This window comes from Saccostrea cucullata, unplaced genomic scaffold (assembly GCF_032062105.1).
Source record: "Saccostrea cucullata isolate Sc308-1 unplaced genomic scaffold, CSIRO_AGI_Scuc_v1 ctg14703, whole genome shotgun sequence".
Lineage (NCBI taxonomy): Eukaryota > Metazoa > Mollusca > Bivalvia > Ostreida > Ostreidae > Saccostrea > Saccostrea cuccullata.
In genome coordinates, this window is record NW_026918507.1 from 1 (window position 1) to 14527 (window position 14527).

Genomic DNA, 14527 nt, shown 5'->3' on the forward strand with positions numbered 1-14527 from the left:
AATTAATTTTGGGGTAATGCAGATTTGCAAATACATGTATGCACTACATAATGACTCATCAAAACGATACCAATCAAAAGCATGTACATGATGACGCAATTTTTGGCCCGGAAGTCTAAGGGTTACAACACTGCGCCAAGATGGAAAAAATACGACTACACAATCAAAAAAAAAAAAAGGCACATAAAAGTTTTGCCTACATCAAGAGATTGTTAAACTTTTCAACCGCTATTATAAGAATCGTGCATAGCGGACTTACACTGTAACTGAATGATCCGAGAACGTGTTACTTTTTAAGGCATTCGACGTTCTCATTAACAAGAGACCCATGGGCCACATCGCTCACCTGAGTAATTTTGGTGATGTCGTTCTTTAACAGATTTCCTCCCTTGTAATACCTATTGTGGCCTCGCTGTACCACCCCCTCCCCCAAGTCACAATTTTAACAATTTAGAATCTACACTACATGTACCCCAGGATGCTTCCACATAAGTTTCAGCTTTTCTGGCCTCTGATTGGTTATTTGAGGAAGAAGATTTTTTAATGACCCACCCTATTTTTTGTCTTTTCTGATTATCTCCCCTTGTGAGGGGGCTTGGCCCTTCATTTTTAACAATTTAAACTCCCCTTCACCTATGGATGCTTTGTGCCATGTTTGGTTAAAATTGACCCAATGGTTCTTGTGAAGAAGTCAAAAAAGTGAAAAGTTAACAGACGGACAGACAGACGGACAAAATGTGATCAGAAAAGCTCACTTAAAGCGGCTCAGGTAGCTAAAAATCTTTTTAAAAAAATCCAGGGTAAGTTTGCTTCAACAATTTCAAACACAGAATTCCTTCAATGTGATTTAAAAAAAAATTTGACACCCCCCAAAAAAAACACCAAGAGGCCAATGGGCATTATAGGTCACCTGGGTATCACGAAACAACTTTCCAACAATTGAATTTGATTCATGTTTTAAACCAGAGGCCATGAAATTCACAATTTTGAAAGATGCACCATTGCTTATATAATTATACACTCAGCATGCTAACTTTAGTTACTTAATACGCAGATAGATCAGAGTAACAAAGAGAAAATTCATTTCCACTTTATCAGTTATACTCCCCATCCCACAGGAACCACTAACCCTGAAACCACCATCTTTCAAAATTTTTGGAAATTTTATAAATTTTATTGTATCATGTTGATTAATACCAAAGTGCAGATTTAAAAGCATTAAATAATTTTCAAGCTATACCCCCCCCCAAGTAACTCTGTCCAAGGGGCCAGGGAATTAAACATTTGTGGAAGAAGCAGCTTTTATAAATATACACTAAGATCATTAGCATAGTACCCAGAAAAAATGAAAAGATTATCAAAGAATTCATGCATTTTCACGATATAAACATTCAGCCCCGTCCTAACACAGGAAGCCCTGACCCAGGGGCCCTGAAATTTACAAATCTCAAAGAGGCCTCCTTCCTGCCTTCATAACTACGTACATAGTTCATTGGTTAAATACCCAGGTGCAAAAACAAAATTTCTTTAAGAATTTATGTATTTTCACTATATAATCAATAAAGCCTCACCCTAACACCAGAAGCCCAATCCAGGGGCCATGAAATTCACAATTATGAAAGAGGCAGCCTTATTCAATATAACTATGTACTTGGTTAGTTAATTTAATACTCAGGAGCAGAGAAGAAGATTTTCAAAGAAATAATTCATTTTTTACCATATAATCTATATAGCCCCGCCCTAACACTAGAACCCCTGATCCTGGGGCCATGATATTCATAATTTTGGAAGAGACAGCCTTATTCAACATAGCTATGCACTTGGTTAGTTTATTTAATGCCCACGAACAGAAAATAAGAATGTCAAAGAATTGCATTTTCACTGTATAATCTATATAGCCCCACCCTGCCACTAGAAACCCCCAACTCTGGGGACATTAGATTCACAATTTTAGAAAAGGCAGTCTTATTCAACATAACTATGTACTTCATTACCTTTCTCTAAGGCCCCACACAGAAAAGAAGAATTTCAAGGAATTTATGCATTTTCACTATATAATCTATATAACGCCGCTGTAGCACTAGAACCCCTGACCCTGGGGCCATGAAATTCACAATTTTTTAAAAAGGCAGTCATGTTCAACTCAAATATGCCTTGGTTAGTTTACTTGCAGGAGAGAAATAAAGAATTTCAAAGAAATAATGCATTTTCACTATATGATCTATTTAGCCCAGCCCTAGCACTAGAACCCCTGACCCTGGGGCCATGAATTTCACAATTTTGGTAGAAGACTTAATGCTGATTACAATCATACCAACAGTTTCCAGGAGTAAAGAAGAAGATTTTTAAAGATTGCACTAATTTTAGTGGTTTTTGTCCCACCCCCAGGCCCCAGGGGGTCAGGGACCATGAAATTCACAATTTTTGTACCCTTCACTCATAGATGCTTTATGTCAAATTTGGTTGAAATTGGTTCAGTGATTTCAGAGAAGAAGCTAAAATGTTCAAATGTAACGCACGACGAATGACGACGGACAAAAACGGAAAGCAATAGGTCACCTGAGTAGGTGACCTAAAAATTTTAATGTTGAAAACGACTCATTAATAGGCTTACATCGTTTTTCGATATAATTTTGGCAGATTTTTCCTTTATTTCCCGATATCATGACAACACACACGGCGGTTGTGACCAGTCGGCAGGAAACGTTCACTCCTCCTTGGCAAATTATCCATCTTCTGATGTTTTGGAGGCTTTCTTTTATGCCCCAATTTTGTATTATTTTATGGATTTTTGAGCTTGAATACTGTTCATTATGTCAATGTATTTCACGATATCAGCACCGGTGTATACTTCTCGTATTCGTCATACCTGACTGCTTTATTGTCACGGGTAACGGCGTTGAATGGCGACCCGTGTTCTTGCATTGTCTTTTTGTATACATCAACACGTGTCTGTGTGTGTGAATTGTACACTCCAATGGCGTCTACAACTGTTGTATTTGTCTTTCGGTATCCTTATTGCGAGCGAGGAGGTATTATGTTAGTCCATTTTCTGGATACGCATGCGCGGCTTCACGGTCGGCAGGAAAAATTTTACGGTCTCAGCAATATTCTCAAACTACTATAGATAAACTGTACGATAACAATTTCGTTGTGTCATTAAATAACACTGGTCTTTTTCTGTTTAATTCTGAAGTTTCTTTATTTATTGTATTACTTACTTACACTTTGAAGTTTACTACATAACAATAACATATCAACTCATATAATGCCAGGATTCTAGACATCTAGCTCACAAGTTATGCCACCTTCCTGGATAACACCGTCAACCTCATATTTTTTTCTCCACAAGGTTTGTTGGCAAGAATGTTAAGTGATTGAAACAAAGCAGTTCCACACTAATATAATTTTAATTCTGTAAAATACACTTCACAAAAAAAACTAGATGCTGCATGGAGCAGTAATACCCGCACTTAAAGGTGTTTGCCTCTAAATACACACTCCTTCATATTGGACTTTCAGGAAAAGTCAAAATAATTCTATAATTATCACCGTACATGTATTCGTCAAATTGAGCATAAAAATTTTCAGGTGACCATATGATCTGCACTCAGTATGCTCTTTTGTATATATTAATTCATTACCAGTCTGAAATAACAGACTTTAATTAATGAAGTAAATTACTTATTAATTAGATTCTGATAAATATTTTGCCCATAATTTGGAACTTTTTAAATTTACTTTCTCAACGACATAAAATATTATTTTAGTAAAAGCGTTTTTGATGAATTTATCAAAATGTGCAAACTGATTTTAGTATTTGGTCAGGAAAAAAACACATTGAAAATACAACCCAACTAATTTGTCAATGCCTATCTCTCTCTCTCTCTCCCCCCCCCGCCATCACACTTACACTCTTCACATTTTTTAAAATAGACCTAGATGGCAAAGTTATGTTAAAACGTCGTTTATTATGATAGTTTGAAATTTGTTCTTGTACTAAACAGTTTTACGTGTGAACATCTTTACTGAAAATTTCTACATTCACATTGGGTTTGCGTCACCCATTACCATATTTTAGATGTCACCACTCGGCACACCTGGCCGATTCATAATAACAAGACTTTAATTAATGAAGTAAATTACTTATTAATTAGATTCTGATAAATATTTTGCCCATAATTTGGAACTTTTTAAATTTACTTTCTCAACGACATAAAATATTATTTTCAGTAAAAGCGTTTTTGATGAATTTATCAAAATGTGCAAACTGATTTTAGTATTTGGTCAGGCAAAAAAACACATTGAAAATACAACCCAACTAATTTGTCAATGCCTATCTCTCTCTCTCTCTCCCCCGCCATCACACTTACACTCTCTCTCTCTCACATTTTTAAAATAGACCTAGATGGCAAAGTTATGTTAAAACGTTGTTTATTATGATAGTTTAAATTTTTTGTCAAACAGTTTTACGTGTGAACATCTTACTGAAAATTTCTACATTCACATTGGGTTTGCGTCACCCATTACCATATTTTTAGATGTCACCACTCGGCACACCTCGGCCGATTCATACTTCATCTAATGAAGGCGACGGAATCAGGAAAGGTTTGTGGAATGAGATTATTTCTTGGAGCATATGTATGCTGACGGTGCAGTGTGGTCAGTTAAAATCAGTTGTGTTTTAACTGGATTATATGGATTATATTTCATGAATTCGTTGACAGAACCTATGACAATCGGTAAGTACAAGATTTAGTATTGACTGTAGTATTATAAAAATAGATAAATGCAAATGGTTAGGTTGAAGTTCAAAAGGGTCATATTTATCGCATGCCACAGTCGACAAATTTCACATTGTCAAGTTATCTCCCGTTGCAGACATTCACTTAGGTACAGGCGCAGATCCAGAATTTTTTTTTTTTCGGAAAGGGGAGGGGGGGGGGATGTCACCTCAGTCAGAAAAAAAAATCCAGCCCAAGATTTCCTGAGAAGCAAATAAAAAAAAAAATAATAAAAACAATGATGGTGGGGTCCATGTTTTCTAAGGGGGGATGTCCAAAGTCATTTTTCTATTCTCTTTCAGTAAATAGTCTTATTTAAATAACTGCAAATTATAAGGGGAGGTGAGGTCCATCTCCCTAGCCACTGACTCCCTATACCTGATCTTATGACTCCATAGAGAGAAAATTTTTCCATTTGACTATATATACTTATTTTGTTTTCTGTATGTTTATGTCTTTTGTTTGTCCACAGAAACTTTTACCTTGCCCATAAGTTTTAAGTGGATTTGGCTATACACATGGCTTCCACATTTCATAGGTATTCAAATTTCTTTTGGCAAAACCTTTTAATGGGTACCACCGTTGACCTACTTGATATTCTTGACCTTAGAATTCTGACCCACTTCACAAGAAAAATACCTTAAACTTGGCCTAAGTTTTGAATAGTTGGTGCTAGGACTTTCATGCTTAACATGTGTAATCATTGTGAACTTTAAACAGGTATAAATATTTTTAACCTTGACCCTAGAGTTGAAAACCCAATTAATTTTAACCTTGGCAATAACTTTTGAACAGGTAAAGTCTAGGGATTTCTCTACTTCACATTTTATTTTTTCAAAACTTTCCCCTTTTAAAAGTTTGGCCCTTTACCTTGACCCTTAGTTTATTACATTTAGAAATTAATTTAAAAATGCCATAACAGTTGTTTAAAAAAAAACAAATTACTAAAAAAAAATATACAGGCACATATTTTTTTTTTAAAATATATTTGGTATATTCTAGTTCTCCCTTCAATCAACATGGTGATATAAATATTTTAAAAATAATTATTATGAGTTGAAAAAATTTCATAATAAAAAATTCTAAGCTCCGGGGTGAATTAATATACCCTTTCTTTTTTTTACCCCAAACACCTTTATTAACTTTTACAAGCGTGCTGTTTTTTAAATGTACAGTTTTTTGTCGTCCATCTGTTTGTCTGCAAACTTTTCACATTCTTAACGTCTTAAGAACCACTGGGGAATTTCAACCAATTTACATGTAAATATGCAGGGGGCTTTTTTAACATAAATCTTCTTCTCAAGAACAGCAAGGACATTTATTGTCCCCCATTTTCGCTAAAGGTAGGGGACATTAAATCTCATTTGTTTGTCAGTCTGTCCATCTGTCACAAAAATTTTAACCTTTGTCATCATGGTCATATATTTTGAATAGAAAGACAGGGCTTCTATATTAAACATGTGTATTAGTATTTAACAGGGACAATACCATTCTGAATACACTATGATTTTTATTACCCATGACCTTGAAGTTTGACCTACTGTCATAAACAAATTAATTGTTTTAAATTATATTTTGAGAAAATGAAAAGGGGATTCATATTATACATGCATGTATATTACCTGTGACCTTTCCAAATGTATCATGACTTTTTGACTCTGTGACCTTGACCTTGAAGTTTAACTTACTTTTCAATAATGTTGTATTTCCTTTTGATTGAGAAGAGATACGACTTTCACATTTCACGTGTACATTACCCATAACAAGATATTTCCCAACATGCTATGATTTTTTACCCCTTGACCTTGATGTTTTACCAAAATTTTAAAAAATAACTTCCTAAAAATTAGGGCCCCTGTGTAAAATGAAGTAGGAGTTTAGGGAAGACGGGGCTTTTTGCATAAATTAGTAGTTTTGACCCCCCATTTTACCCCCGGGGGAAAATAAAATTAAACCTTACTACAATTACATGACCTAACCAACCATCTCCCAAAAGATATTAGGCTGCTGAGTAAAATGTAAGAGGAGGTCAGGGAAGATGGGGCTTTTTGCATAAAAAAAGTCATTTTGACCCCCCTTTTACCCCCCGGGGAAAATCTAAATTCTGAAACCTTACTGCACATCTACATGACACCACCAACCATCTCCCAAAAGGTGATTAGGCTGCTGAGTAAAATGTAGAAAGAGTTCATGGAAACGGGGCTTTTAGCATAAAAAAATATTTTTCCCCCATTTGACCCCCTGGGGCAAAATAAAATTCCAAAACCTTACTGCATATCTACATGACACCACCAAACCCTCTCCCCAAAAAGGGGATTAGGCTGCTGATAAAATGTAAGAGGATTCAGGGAAGACGGGGCTTTTTGCATAAAAAACGTCATTTTTTGACCCCCATTTGACCCCCCGGGGCAAAATCAAAATTCCGAAACCTTACTGCACATCTACATGACCCCACCAACCATCTCCCAAAAGGTGATTAGGCTGCTGAGTAAAATGTAGAAAGAGTTCGGGAAGAAAAGTGTGACAGACGGACGGACGGACATGAGTAACAACAATATCCCCGAATTTTTTTAGAAAGTGCGGGTATAATTATAATATCTATCAGACTCTATATGTTAAACATTAAAGAATTCCAAAAAAAAAACTGTTGATCACGAACCTTCCTTTCTGTGTTTAATAATTGCTATGACGCTAGCTCAACTATCTTTTTTAAAAGATAAACTTGCTGAGACTATCTGGTACCGTTTCAGGGTGGCTGACAATTTTATTGTCCCTGTACCTTCAGTCACTTGCCCCTTTTTGTCTTTCATGATCAGTTTACATTTTTTTAAATTTTAAGTCCGTCGGATGGGACATTAAATGGTGCCCCGTGTCAAGGATAACAACCCCCTTGGCACTAAAAAATCATTCTGGAGTTGAAAAAAAAGGGGCCCATTGGGGCCCGCCGGAGAAACCAAAAACTTTCAAAAACCGGTCAATAAATAAACATCCGCCGAAATATGGCTGAAATATTGCCACTCGGCGTTAAACAATAAAAAATCAATCAATCTTTCATGAGTCGTACCTGGAATGAACGACATTGTAAATCTTTTGTTAAAAGAGATAGAAAAAGATAACAAGATGCCCACGGGCTTTATAGGACCTGAGTATCATACTTTCCAACAATTGGAATTGTACATGTAAGGTTCGTGTTTAAAACCAGAGGCCATGAAATTTACAATTTGAAAGAGGCCGTGCACGATTGCTTATCATACCTATAAACTTCGCATATTTACTTTGATTACTTAATACCCAGAGGTAGACCAGGGAAACAGAGAAAATGCATTTCCACTTTATAACCAGTTGTGCACCCCGCCCCACAGGAACCACTGACCCTGGGGTCACATATTTCAAAATTTTGACATTTTACTGTAAATTTTATTTCATATAAATGATTGAGTACTACCAAAGAGCAGATTTCAAAGAATTTATATTTTTTAAGACTATTTAACCCCACCCCCCTTTTAATCCCTGATCCAGGGGCCTTGAAATTAACAATTCTGGAAAGTGCACCTTTCTTATATAAATATGTACTTAGATCATTGGCTAACACCTAGGAGCAAAAGAAAAGATTTTAAATCCCGAACACATGACCCAGGGCCCTGAAATTCACAAATTTGGAAGAGGCATCCTTGCTCGTAATAACTATTTGCATTGGTTTAATACACAAAAAAGGTTTTTTAAAAAAGTAGTCTGATAAAGTCAGGCCCTACTTTTTACTTCGTTCATAGGGTCTGAAGAACTCTCAAAAGGGCCAATCTCTGAGTGACATTTTAGATAACAAATAGCTTATCCTTACGATTTCTCTAAGCGCATCAACATATTCGGAACATTTTAGGTTAATCCAGATTTATAGAAAACATCCGAGGGATATCGAGTACGACAAACATGGCCGCCTCCATGAACACAAGTGGTGTATTTACCTCAAGAAGGACTTTGATATAAGATAGCTGTGTACTGTGTGGATTTTGTTAATAGTGAAAGAACAAAGTGACGGAACTGTTAAATAAACACCTCAATAGGAAACTAAGACTTTCCAGGAAAAAAAAAACACTATAAAACTTGTAGGCCTATTCGATTTACCCAAATGGAAATCAAATGGGAACCCAAAAGGAATATTTAAAAATATGAATTTTTTCTTATTCAAAATGATGAAAAATATGAACTTACAAATAGAATTTAATAATTATTTGTTTCTAATATTGTATTTTGAGATGAATTATTTTTTGATAGTACCCTATATATCGGCGAAACATTTGGGAGGGGGAGGCTGGCCTCTCGGCCCCCCCCCCCCGGCTCGGTTCCTACTGCCATGGAAACTATGTATTCCATGATGTGCAAATGTTATTACAAATAGAAAAAAATACGCTTTAAGAAATTAATATTGTTAAAATATTCTCCTTTTTTAAGTTCATTTTTTTCTCAATATTTTAAATAAGTCACAACTTGAAAATGCGATAATAAATATATTCAATATTCCATTTGGGTCCATTTGAGTTTCCATTTGATTCCATATGAGTTTCCATCTGGGTCCAAATCGACGCATCCGTTGTAGGTGATATACTTGTAAGTGACATCAGTTCAAACGGCGTTTGTGTTAAATATTTCCGAGCGAGTACTTAAACTCGAAAAAAAAAAAGCGAAGAAATTAAAAGATGCACTTTTTACCAAAAATGAACTAGTTGATGTAAATTTAGATCGGAGGAACGTAGAGAAACGACTGCTAAAAAGTCCTTGGACATCACAACCATTTAAGATATCATCGGTAATGGAAACAAACTCAAGTTTTCCTGTATCTGTCCGAACATTACCACTGAGTCGCTTGAAACCATTTTCTGACATCACCAATAGTTTTGGGACATTTGTTACTTGGTCATTAATTTATCAAAGTAAACATTGTTGAACTAGTGCGATAAGGTAATAATTAAAATATATGAAGTTATATTACTAGTTTTAATACGTCATATATATTAAAAGGATTGTGAGCATGGTACAAATATTGATTTTTTTTATCCTATTACTGTACCAATATGTAATATCTTATTTATATAAAATTAATACAACCTGATAAATTAAAAGGGAAAAAGATCACTTGTCATGTATATGCAAGTGTTCATGTCATAAAAAAATAACATACTTTAAGAGATTTTCTAAGAAAAACCTTGACAACAAATTAAATTTGATTAATCATTCCAGTGGATAATTATTAAAATTTGACATAATCAAGCCGGTCGGTTTTTACATAATACATGCGACTGATTGGACAGAAAAATTGAAAACTTCATATAAATACGGGGTTTCAATTGTCCCTGGCATCCTTTTCTGTGTTCCAGGAGAAACCCATTGAAACCGACATGGCAACCAAGGCTTTAGCTTTTCTGCTCCTTGCTTGTTGTCTGGCATTTTCAGTTGATGGTAAGTAGAACTTTTTAGCAATATTTTTTTGTAAAGATTAGAAATTGTATTTCTGGTGCTGTTCTACACGTAGGATAAAGGTTCAATACTTACAATTAGACTTCTCACTCCGATTCTAGATTTAAAAGTGTCGCATCCTCGCAGTGCATATGAAAAAGATTGGTGATATAGTTTTTAAATATGGTAAATTTGTTAAAAATAATTTTAAATTCTCTAAAACAAAACAAGACGTAAAAAAATTTAGGTTTACGTATCTACGCAGTACATATGAAAAAGATCGGTGATATAATAGTTTCAAAATATGGTAAATTTATTAAAACAATTTTTATAAATTCTCTGAAACAAAACGAAATAAATATGTATAGAAATTCTATAGTATCATTGAAATTCTATATTATCATTGAAAAACAAAAATAAAGTGGGTTGTTGACGCCATTTCTTCCTTATAAGCTGCAAATTCACATAACTGTTCCAAAGTGGTCAATGACCAACAATACAAAATATTCTGAAAACTTCCTTTATTTTTTTTTCTCAAACAATAAAATTATTTATTGTATTTCAACAGGTATTATTTCTATCAGCATTTTGAACAATTTCATGACACGCAATAATATCTGGTAATAAACAAAGCTCTGTGGACATACTAGTACTCTGGAATATTGTAGATCACTTTTTCTAAAATTGTTTTACCTTACATACATGATTAATGAATTAAGCATAGATCCGTAGCATTCACAGAATTAACCCCCCCCCCCAAAAAAAAAAATTAAAAAAATTAGCGGTTCCTCTGATTTGAGTAATAACTCATTGGAATTTACGACTTAACATAAACTGTCTCGTTAAAAATATTTTCTCAAATGTGAACCCCAAGGCATGCCTGAGTTGTTCAAAAAATTACGAATCAATTTCTTTTTGAAATGATCGTAATTCTCAACCTGAAATTTTTACTTCTTTTACAGCATTTCGATATCAACAATGTCCAAAGGGAAGTCTGCAAAGTGGAATTTGCAGTCCACCTTACTGGAAGTGCCATGGTTGGTATGAAACCTGCATTCCCGTCAGCAAATATTACGGAGTTTGCTGCAAGAGAGTGCACTGTGAGTTGTTTTTTCTCAACTTTTTCTCCCTTCACCTCGTCTTAACATAAAAAAAAAACATTTCACTTTATTTACAGAACGAGGGCCTTCTAATTTGGATTCGGCAAGAATCTGGTAAGTTTAAATTTTCAATGATGCAACACATGATTTATACGCATTATATTGATGAATATGGTTGTTTTGTTTTAGGAAAGGCAAATATTTTTACCCTACATGTATATAGTGTTTTGATTTGTTGTAATATGTATTGAATTATGGCTGGATAGTGTTTTTTCCGCTCTTTACAAAATGTTATTTTTTTATACGTTTTTTATACAAATTATCTCTGGGTTATGGCTCTACGATTTTAAAACGGAATTTTGTATCTTTTTAAAAAGTTTAACTCTATGAAAAGAACTAACATGTGTAAAACTAGTATTTATAAAAAAAGAGAGGGGGAACGAGAAGAAAACACTGGAACCACCTATAAATTGACTTTAAAAACACAGTGCTATAATGTGCCTTAAAAAGTCCACTTGGGTTATTAGGAACCACCAAGATGCAGTTGCACCAATTATGTTAGATATTTGCGGGAACGTCATCGTATAAATGGTTAACCATTGAAGTGATTTAAGCAAGAGTTGTTTCCCTATGGACGCCATGCTGTTGGTCAACATTACCAGATTCTTCATTATTCAACCAAGTTCAATTTTTATTATTTTAGGCACTGAGGTAAATGTAAATTGTTTTCCTCAGGATAAACCTTTTTAAGGCCTCTTTTAATTCTTAATTTCAAAATTGTAAATATTTTTTCCCCTATATTTCTGGAATGCATGTTTAAAATTGATTGCCCAAAGAGGAAACTTTACTCATTTGCCATACAAGATGGCGGTCAAGGGGAATTACTCCGAGGCATAATACGTCAAAGGAAAACCATGTATTATCGTGCTTATCCTCGATTGGTGAAATAATGATCCCATAACATGTCCCTCTCCTTTTTCTCGAAATTCTATTGTCTTCCGCCGAAACATGGCTGAAAAATTGGCGTTAAACAATGTACAATCAATCAGTATTGCATTTTCATCCTACGACATGTATGTTGTCAAATTAGCAGAGAATTTGAAATAGTTGTGTATAAAATTATTGTTTGAAAGACTTTGTTTTCTTTTTGTAGATCAAGGATGGTATTGAAGCGTCCTCTGATGGGTTTCCGATGAAGAATTATTAAAATAAAAGCAACGAATCACCGCAATCTTTTGTTTGTTTTTTTTTCACTTTAGTTATACAACAAATTTACAGATTCTATAAAAGTTCCATGGGTCACAACTCTCACCAAAATAAATATTACCAATCCAGATTCTTTTTTCTTAATGTTCTTTTTTCTTTATAAAAATATGATCACCATTCTAAGACTTATTTATGCTTTGAACTAACAAAACTTGAAGCTACACAACTTCAGGGTGTTTCCTTGAAACAATAATCAAAGTATTCCTGGTCTAGGATTTTATCCTTTTCCCATGTATTCTGATTACCCAATTTGGCTTAAACCTACCTCTCTGGGTCATACAATCATGTAAATTGAATAAACTTAAACATGTACAACCTGTGAAGACTTTTTTAAAGATGACTGATCATGACCTTGCTGGTCTTGAAAAGTTTTTCTTCTGTATAAATGTTTGATTGCCCACGATGGCCTCCTCACCTTAACCCTGGGGTCATAATTTAAACAAATTTAATCATACCCTTCATCAAAATTCTGCTATAAAATGTTATCATTTATGACTAATCCTGGCTTTTGTGTTTGAAAAGATTTTTATAATGCTAGTTTACTTGCGCAGAATTTATTAGTAATTGGTTCCAAAGCCTTTCCCCAGCAGGTCATATAACTTTTTATCGGTACTGAAGAATATGGCTTTTAAAAAGATTTTACGATGCATTGTTGTGTACTTTTTTGATTGTCCATTATATCGTTATCCTACCCCTAGGGTGTGAAAGATGGTTCAAATTTGAATGTACAGTTTAGCTGCACATGTTCCCCAGGTTGTTCCCATATAAATGTGACTGAATACCGCTTTCGCTTTTCTGTAGTCAGAATGATTTCTTTCTATATACACATTCATGTAAAAATTTGATAGGCCATAGTAACCAACCCTTCCCTAAGATCAGGCCCCGGTGCCACTAACGTTTTATTTTACTCAACTCAAATTTTAGTTTAACTCAAAGTTTTAACTCACCTGAGTTATGTCTTAGAAAGTGTGCCCAAAGTTAAAACAACACAACTCCGCTTTTTTATGATGTTAAGTAGCCTTGGCAATGTACAATGTTTACCTTCGCTATAGTTAGCTAGTTGTATTTGATTCTTTTCTGATTTTTACCCAAGGCAGGGATACCTAATAAAAAAAATATAAATCTAATCAGTGATTGAGAAAAATTGTTTGTCATTTTATCATTATTAAACAAGGTAAGCGTTACGAACTCAATTACACATTACATTATTTGGTGGCAGCGGTGTGTGCTTCCTTGTTTTGTTATGCTGACTAATTTTATTGTTTTACATTCTACATTTGATTTTATTGCATGCCAAAGGTAAATTGTTTGACATGGGGTCTTGCGCAAATGATTTGATTGAAACTGAAATATCATTTCTCGAAGAGGAAATAAATAGATTAGAATTTGAATTGACAAGGGATAGGCACTCAACACCTTTAGTTGAGCGTCATGTAAAATACATACAAGTCATAGACATTTGGCAGCCATACACCTCGCCTGAAAATGTGATGAGCGGACTGAATGATACAGGAGCAACAGTTTCCATTGTGTCTAAGGGCATGATAGCCAATGCTTTGTCGAACAAGCCACTAAAACAATTAAGCACAGATATCTTAATAGCAGATGGTACACCATTGAAAGTGTATGGTACACAAGAAATGAAGTTTTCCATACAGGGTATGGTCTTTGAACATGCTATGGTAGTTGCCGATTTAAGTGTTGACGGAATATTAGGTTTAGATTTCCTAAGAGCTCAGAAATGTTCACTAGACCTAGAGAGTTGTTTGCTGAATTTTGGTCAAATAAGAAAGTCAGTTGCTTGTCAATACAAGGGAAAAATTGGTTGCTTCCGAGTAACATTGTGTGGAGATCTGGGGATACCTCCAAAGAGTGAAGTTTTGACTTATTGCGATGTCCATAACCTGGATAACCAAAGTATTCCAG

General features: G+C 34.6%; 1 long non-coding RNA gene across 1 annotated transcript; it reads left to right on the plus strand.

The window, feature by feature from the left end:
- Nucleotides 1–10159: 10159 nt before the first annotated feature.
- LOC134267331 (uncharacterized) lies at nt 10160–12593 on the plus strand. Its single transcript, XR_009992134.1, has 3 exons — nt 10160–10238; nt 11198–11335; nt 12489–12593. It is a non-coding gene; the product is annotated as an uncharacterized LOC134267331 (long non-coding RNA).
- The last annotated feature ends 1934 nt before the right edge of the window (nt 12594–14527 follow it).